General features: G+C 62.4%; 2 non-coding genes across 2 annotated transcripts; both read left to right on the top strand.

Annotated features, from left to right (window-relative positions):
• The first annotated feature begins 781 nt into the window (after positions 1-781).
• LOC142867021 (5S ribosomal RNA) lies at positions 782-900 on the top strand. Its single transcript, XR_012916753.1, has one exon. It is a non-coding gene; the product is annotated as a 5S ribosomal RNA (ribosomal RNA).
• A 3,795-nt stretch (positions 901-4,695) lies between these two features.
• On the top strand, positions 4,696-4,814 carry LOC142867020 (5S ribosomal RNA). The gene has a single exon (XR_012916752.1). It is a non-coding gene; the product is annotated as a 5S ribosomal RNA (ribosomal RNA).
• Positions 4,815-6,000: the final 1,186 nt, after the last annotated feature.

Genomic DNA, 6,000 nt, shown 5'->3' with positions numbered 1-6,000 from the left:
CATTAGTGAAATGACCTCCAGGAAGCTGGAATCCAATATCTAATGGCCGATTTTTAGCGAGTCCACACGCCAGGGTGGTCGGGGTCCAATGCAGCCCCGGCCAGGCCCAGGCCCCTTGGACTGGGCCACAGGAGGACACGGAGGAGGGTCCCGGCCCCCACGAAGCGGTGCCGGCAGTTCTCCACGGGCTTGGGCGTTTTCCAGAGGTAGGAGATGGAGGGGACTGATTTCTTCAGCGCCCCCCAAACCACGCCACCCCACCCCACCCATGGGACACATCCCCAGAGAGAGACGCCCCATACACTGGCTGTGCCCCAGCCCTGGCCCGGGGAATAGGCGGCAGCCCACCCACAGGGCGAGGGGGGGGCGCAGCTGAAAGGGGTTGTGGGGGAGGGCGGCCCCTGGCTGGGGTCAAAGGGCGAGCGTCCCGCGCGTGCGCAGTCAGCGGCAGGCAGCGACGCCCTGGGGGTGGGCAGCGGGTAGGTGAAGGAGGCCGGGCGAGGAGACGAGGGGGGCTGGGAGGGCTCCACCTTGGCGAGTCCAGCCGTGGAGGCGCATCTTGTGTGAGTGTGAGTGAGTGTGAGTGTGTGTGTGTGTGTAGAGAGAGACAGCCCCCCGCCCCGCCCCGCCCCGCCCATCAGCCCCGTCCCTGGGAGCCCGCGGGACCCGGCCGGCGAACTCAACCGGCCCGGCCCGGCGCGGGGCCTGGGGCGGGAGGCGGCGGCGGGGAAGCCCAGAGAGGCTCGGCTTCTTGAGCGGGGCAGGGGCGCCCTCCGCCGCCGTCTAGGGCCACACCACCCTGAACGCCCCCGATCTCGTCTGGTCTCGGAAGCTAAGCAGGGTCGGGCCTGGTTAGTACTTGGATGGGAGACCGCCTGGGAATACCGGGTGCCACAGGCTGCTGCTTTTTTTTTTTTTTTTTTTTTTTTTTTTTTTTGCCTCTTGTTCTGTCCCCTTTCTGGGAGCGCGGCGGCGGCCCGGGGTGGGGGTCACCCCCACCCTCAGCGCCCGCCCGCGGTGCCTGGCGCCCCAGCCCGCACCGTGGGGCCTCCTCTTGTCCCAAGCCGCGACACCGCCGCCACGCGGCAGCATGCGTGGCATCTGGACTGTCAGGTCTCAGACCAAAGGTCTGCTCTGTGGGAACCGACACGCTGGAGGAAACCTTGAGAGTCTGAGAGGGGAGGGAGTTCCAGAAGAAGGCCAGGATGTCATTTTGAGGGAGTATGTGACCAGAACTCGTCCCGTTGCTTTTGGGGTTCTATGGGCTACACGCAGGAATCTTTGGTGGTGGCACCTGATGTTGGGGGATCCGGAGTCACACCCAGACCTGCTCCACAGGCCTCCTTTTACTTTTCTCTTCGGATTCATTATTTTTAAAAAGTGTCTCTTACCTCTATGATTGCATTTTCTTTTCTCTCTCTCTTCAAGCAGATGATGGGAGTACAAGTATTCAGGTGACATGTGTTGCCCGTGCCCCCCTCCCCCCAGTGTTCTTTTTTTTTTTTTTTTTTTGAGACAGAGTCTCGTTTTGCTGCCCAGGCTAGAGTGAGTGCCATGGCGTCAGCCTAGCTCACAGCAACCTCAATCTCCGGGCTCAAGCAATCCTGCTGCCTCAGCCTCCCGAGTAGTTGGGACTACAGGCATGCACCACCACGCCCGGCTGTGTTTTTCTATATATATTAGTTGGCCAATTAATTTCTTTCTATTTTTAGTAGAGACGGGGTCTCGCTCTTGCTCAGGCTGGTTTCGAACTCCTGACCTGGAGCAATCCGCCCGCCTCGGCCTCCCAGAGAGCTAGGATTACAGGCGTGAGCCACCGCGCCCGGCCCCCCCTGTGTTCTTATTCATATACCTCTCATGTTGTTCCAGCGTATTGTGGGGGTACCAATGTTAAGGTCGGGTGCCTTGCCCTCTCCAAGCCTCCCCCCTCGGGTCAGAGCTTCAAGTGCGCCCATCCCCCAGTCGGTGCGCACCCACCCCATGCCTAATGGATGTGTATGCCCCTCCCCTCCCCCCACCCGCCCGACACCCACCCGATGAAGGTGATTCCTCTCTGTCCACTTAGGCGTCCATCCGTTCGTACCAATTTGCTGGTGAGCGCGCTCACGTGGTGCTCGTGTGTCCATTCTTGGGATACCTGGCTTACTGGAACGGGTCCCAGCTCTGGCCAGGAGAACACGAGAGGCGCCCTCTCACCGCTGCTCCTCACAGCCGAATGGCACTCCGTGGTGTCCACGCGCCACATTTTATTCATGCACTCCTGGATGGATGGGCACTCGGGTCGCTTCCACGTCTTTGCGATTGTGAATTGTGCCCTAACTGTAACCCTAACCCTTACCCAGCCCGTCTCCTCTGCCCCTGCCTGACGCACTCCTCCCCGGCCAGGCCCGTCACTGTCCTGGGCCCCCGCCTGACCGGCTCCTCCCCGCCCGGCCTGTCACCGTCCTCTGCCCCTGCCTGACATGCTCCTTCCCGCCCGCCCGGCCTCTCACCGTCCTCGGCCCCTGCCTGACCGGCTCCTCCGTCGCCTGGGCCTTCCAAGGGCTTGGTGTGGACGCTGCTTCCAGGAAGCCCTCCAGGAACCCGGCAGCAGGGTGGCCGCAGCAGTCTCCAGCAGCCGTCCCTAAGTCGCGTGAGTGCGGGGGGACGTGCCCCCGCTGTGCCGCGGGGGCCCAGCCTGGTGCCTTCCCTGAGGCCCTGGGGCTGCCGGCTGGGCTGCCGCTCCCCGCAAGGGGAGAGCCGCGGAGGTGGGGACCGCCTCCTGATGGGGACGTACACGCAGCTCTCCACGTCGGATTCCGGGGCTCTCTGTCCTGCCCGAAGGCCCAGCTGGCCTGCGGGTCCTTAGAGTGGCAAAAACATCCGAAAACTGAGATTGAGGGTCCGGTGGGTGTCTGCACTTTTGTGCTGGGCACCCCAGGGAGGCCCGGGGGCTGGCTGGACAACGTGGTCTGCTGGGCGGGGGGGGGGGTTGGAGGAGCAACTGATGCCCTTTGCACTTTGGGTAGCAAGTGTCTGAGGTGTCTCTGAGCCCTGTGCCCTGTGGGGGGGGGGCGGGGGGGAGGAGGAGGAGGAGGAGGAGGAGGAGGAGGTGGGAAGGGCCGGGGCCTGCAGTCCTGTTCCCGGGGTGGCACGGCAAGTGGCTTCTTCCACAGGCTGCTTGGCCTGGGCTCCCTGCACCTGGGCCTTTGGAGGACCGGCCCTGTGCTTGCCAACACTTCCTGCAGGGACCCAGAGCTGGGAGGTGGCATCTCTCAGCCCTGGGTCGGGCAGAGCCCCAGCGGGCCATGCCCACAACCTCTCTCAGCACCGGTCCCCCAGAAGGCTCCTTTGGGACCAGGATTCTCTTGCGGTGACTCTTTAAGGTCTGGCCCCTGGATGGAGGGGCACCAGGAGTAGAGGAGCAGGAAGGGGAAGGGGGTGGCCATGCGAGGGGACACTTTGAGGCCAAGTCCCAGCTTCAGCCTGATCCTCCTGGGAACCCCGCTCTGAGACAAGGAGCCGGGCTTCGCATTCCCACAGCAGCCAGTCGTGGGCTGAGGACACCTGGGGCGTTGGGAACTCCCTGGCTTCTCCTTGGTTTAACGTCTAGAGCTGCTTGTGAATCGCGCCGCCACACACACCCGAGCGCAGGTGTCTTCCGCACAGACTGCGGGCCTCGCTCTTCTGAATGCCGCTAGCTCGCCACCCACCCACGGGTGAACCTGGTCAGGGTGCTTTCTCTCAGGGGCAGACTCTTTTCCGGGCGGGCTACCGGTGTCTCTGTTTGCTCGTTTCTTTCTTCCATTTCGGGAAAGTCTTCCTTGCTGGGTGTGGAAATCTCCTATGCCTTCCCTCGCCTATTCTGTCAGCTTTCAAATTCTCTTTCAGTTGCCACCCTCACAGATGGATTAGGAAACTCTTTCCGGTGCACTCATTAGTGAAATGACCTCCAGGAAGCTGGAATCCAATATCTAATGGCCGATTTTTAGCGAGTCCACACGCCAGGGTGGTCGGGGTCCAATGCAGCCCCGGCCAGGCCCAGGCCCCTTGGACTGGGCCACAGGAGGACACGGAGGAGGGTCCCGGCCCCCACGAAGCGGTGCCGGCAGTTCTCCACGGGCTTGGGCGTTTTCCAGAGGTAGGAGATGGAGGGGACTGATTTCTTCAGCGCCCCCCAAACCACGCCACCCCACCCCACCCATGGGACACATCCCCAGAGAGAGACGCCCCATACACTGGCTGTGCCCCAGCCCTGGCCCAGGGAATAGGCGGCAGCCCACCCACAGGGCGAGGGGGGGGCGCAGCTGAAAGGGGTTGTGGGGGAGGGCGGCCCCTGGCTGGGGTCAAAGGGCGAGCGTCCCGCGCGTGCGCAGTCAGCGGCAGGCAGCGACGCCCTGGGGGTGGGCAGCGGGTAGGTGAAGGAGGCCGGGCGAGGAGACGAGGGGGGCTGGGAGGGCTCCACCTTGGCGAGTCCAGCCGTGGAGGCGCATCTTGTGTGAGTGTGAGTGAGTGTGAGTGTGTGTGTGTGTGTAGAGAGAGACAGCCCCCCGCCCCGCCCCGCCCCGCCCATCAGCCCCGTCCCTGGGAGCCCGCGGGACCCGGCCGGCGAACTCAACCGGCCCGGCCCGGCGCGGGGCCTGGGGCGGGAGGCGGCGGCGGGGAAGCCCAGAGAGGCTCGGCTTCTTGAGCGGGGCAGGGGCGCCCTCCGCCGCCGTCTAGGGCCACACCACCCTGAACGCCCCCGATCTCGTCTGGTCTCGGAAGCTAAGCAGGGTCGGGCCTGGTTAGTACTTGGATGGGAGACCGCCTGGGAATACCGGGTGCCACAGGCTGCTGCTTTTTTTTTTTTTTTTTTTTTTTTTTTTTTTTTGCCTCTTGTTCTGTCCCCTTTCTGGGAGCGCGGCGGCGGCCCGGGGTGGGGGTCACCCCCACCCTCAGCGCCCGCCCGCGGTGCCTGGCGCCCCAGCCCGCACCGTGGGGCCTCCTCTTGTCCCAAGCCGCGACACCGCCGCCACGCGGCAGCATGCGTGGCATCTGGACTGTCAGGTCTCAGACCAAAGGTCTGCTCTGTGGGAACCGACACGCTGGAGGAAACCTTGAGAGTCTGAGAGGGGAGGGAGTTCCAGAAGAAGGCCAGGATGTCATTTTGAGGGAGTATGTGACCAGAACTCGTCCCGTTGCTTTTGGGGTTCTATGGGCTACACGCAGGAATCTTTGGTGGTGGCACCTGATGTTGGGGGATCCGGAGTCACACCCAGACCTGCTCCACAGGCCTCCTTTTACTTTTCTCTTCGGATTCATTATTTTTAAAAAGTGTCTCTTACCTCTATGATTGCATTTTCTTTTCTCTCTCTCTTCAAGCAGATGATGGGAGTACAAGTATTCAGGTGACATGTGTTGCCCGTGCCCCCCTCCCCCCAGTGTTCTTTTTTTTTTTTTTTTTTTTGAGACAGAGTCTCGTTTTGCTGCCCAGGCTAGAGTGAGTGCCATGGCGTCAGCCTAGCTCACAGCAACCTCAATCTCCGGGCTCAAGCAATCCTGCTGCCTCAGCCTCCCGAGTAGTTGGGACTACAGGCATGCACCACCACGCCCGGCTGTGTTTTTCTATATATATTAGTTGGCCAATTAATTTCTTTCTATTTTTAGTAGAGACGGGGTCTCGCTCTTGCTCAGGCTGGTTTCGAACTCCTGACCTGGAGCAATCCGCCCGCCTCGGCCTCCCAGAGAGCTAGGATTACAGGCGTGAGCCACCGCGCCCGGCCCCCCCTGTGTTCTTATTCATATACCTCTCATGTTGTTCCAGCGTATTGTGGGGGTACCAATGTTAAGGTCGGGTGCCTTGCCCTCTCCAAGCCTCCCCCCTCGGGTCAGAGCTTCAAGTGCGCCCATCCCCCAGTCGGTGCGCACCCACCCCATGCCTAATGGATGTGTATGCCCCTCCCCTCCCCCCACCCGCCCGACACCCACCCGATGAAGGTGATTCCTCTCTGTCCACTTAGGCGTCCATCCGTTCGTACC

Source organism: Microcebus murinus, unplaced genomic scaffold, assembly GCF_040939455.1.
Source record: "Microcebus murinus isolate Inina unplaced genomic scaffold, M.murinus_Inina_mat1.0 scaf009_hap2_Mmur4.0, whole genome shotgun sequence".
Taxonomy (NCBI): Eukaryota; Metazoa; Chordata; class Mammalia; order Primates; family Cheirogaleidae; genus Microcebus; species Microcebus murinus.
The sequence above is the reverse complement of the archived record's forward strand: the minus strand, read 5'-3'. Positions and strand labels throughout refer to the sequence as shown.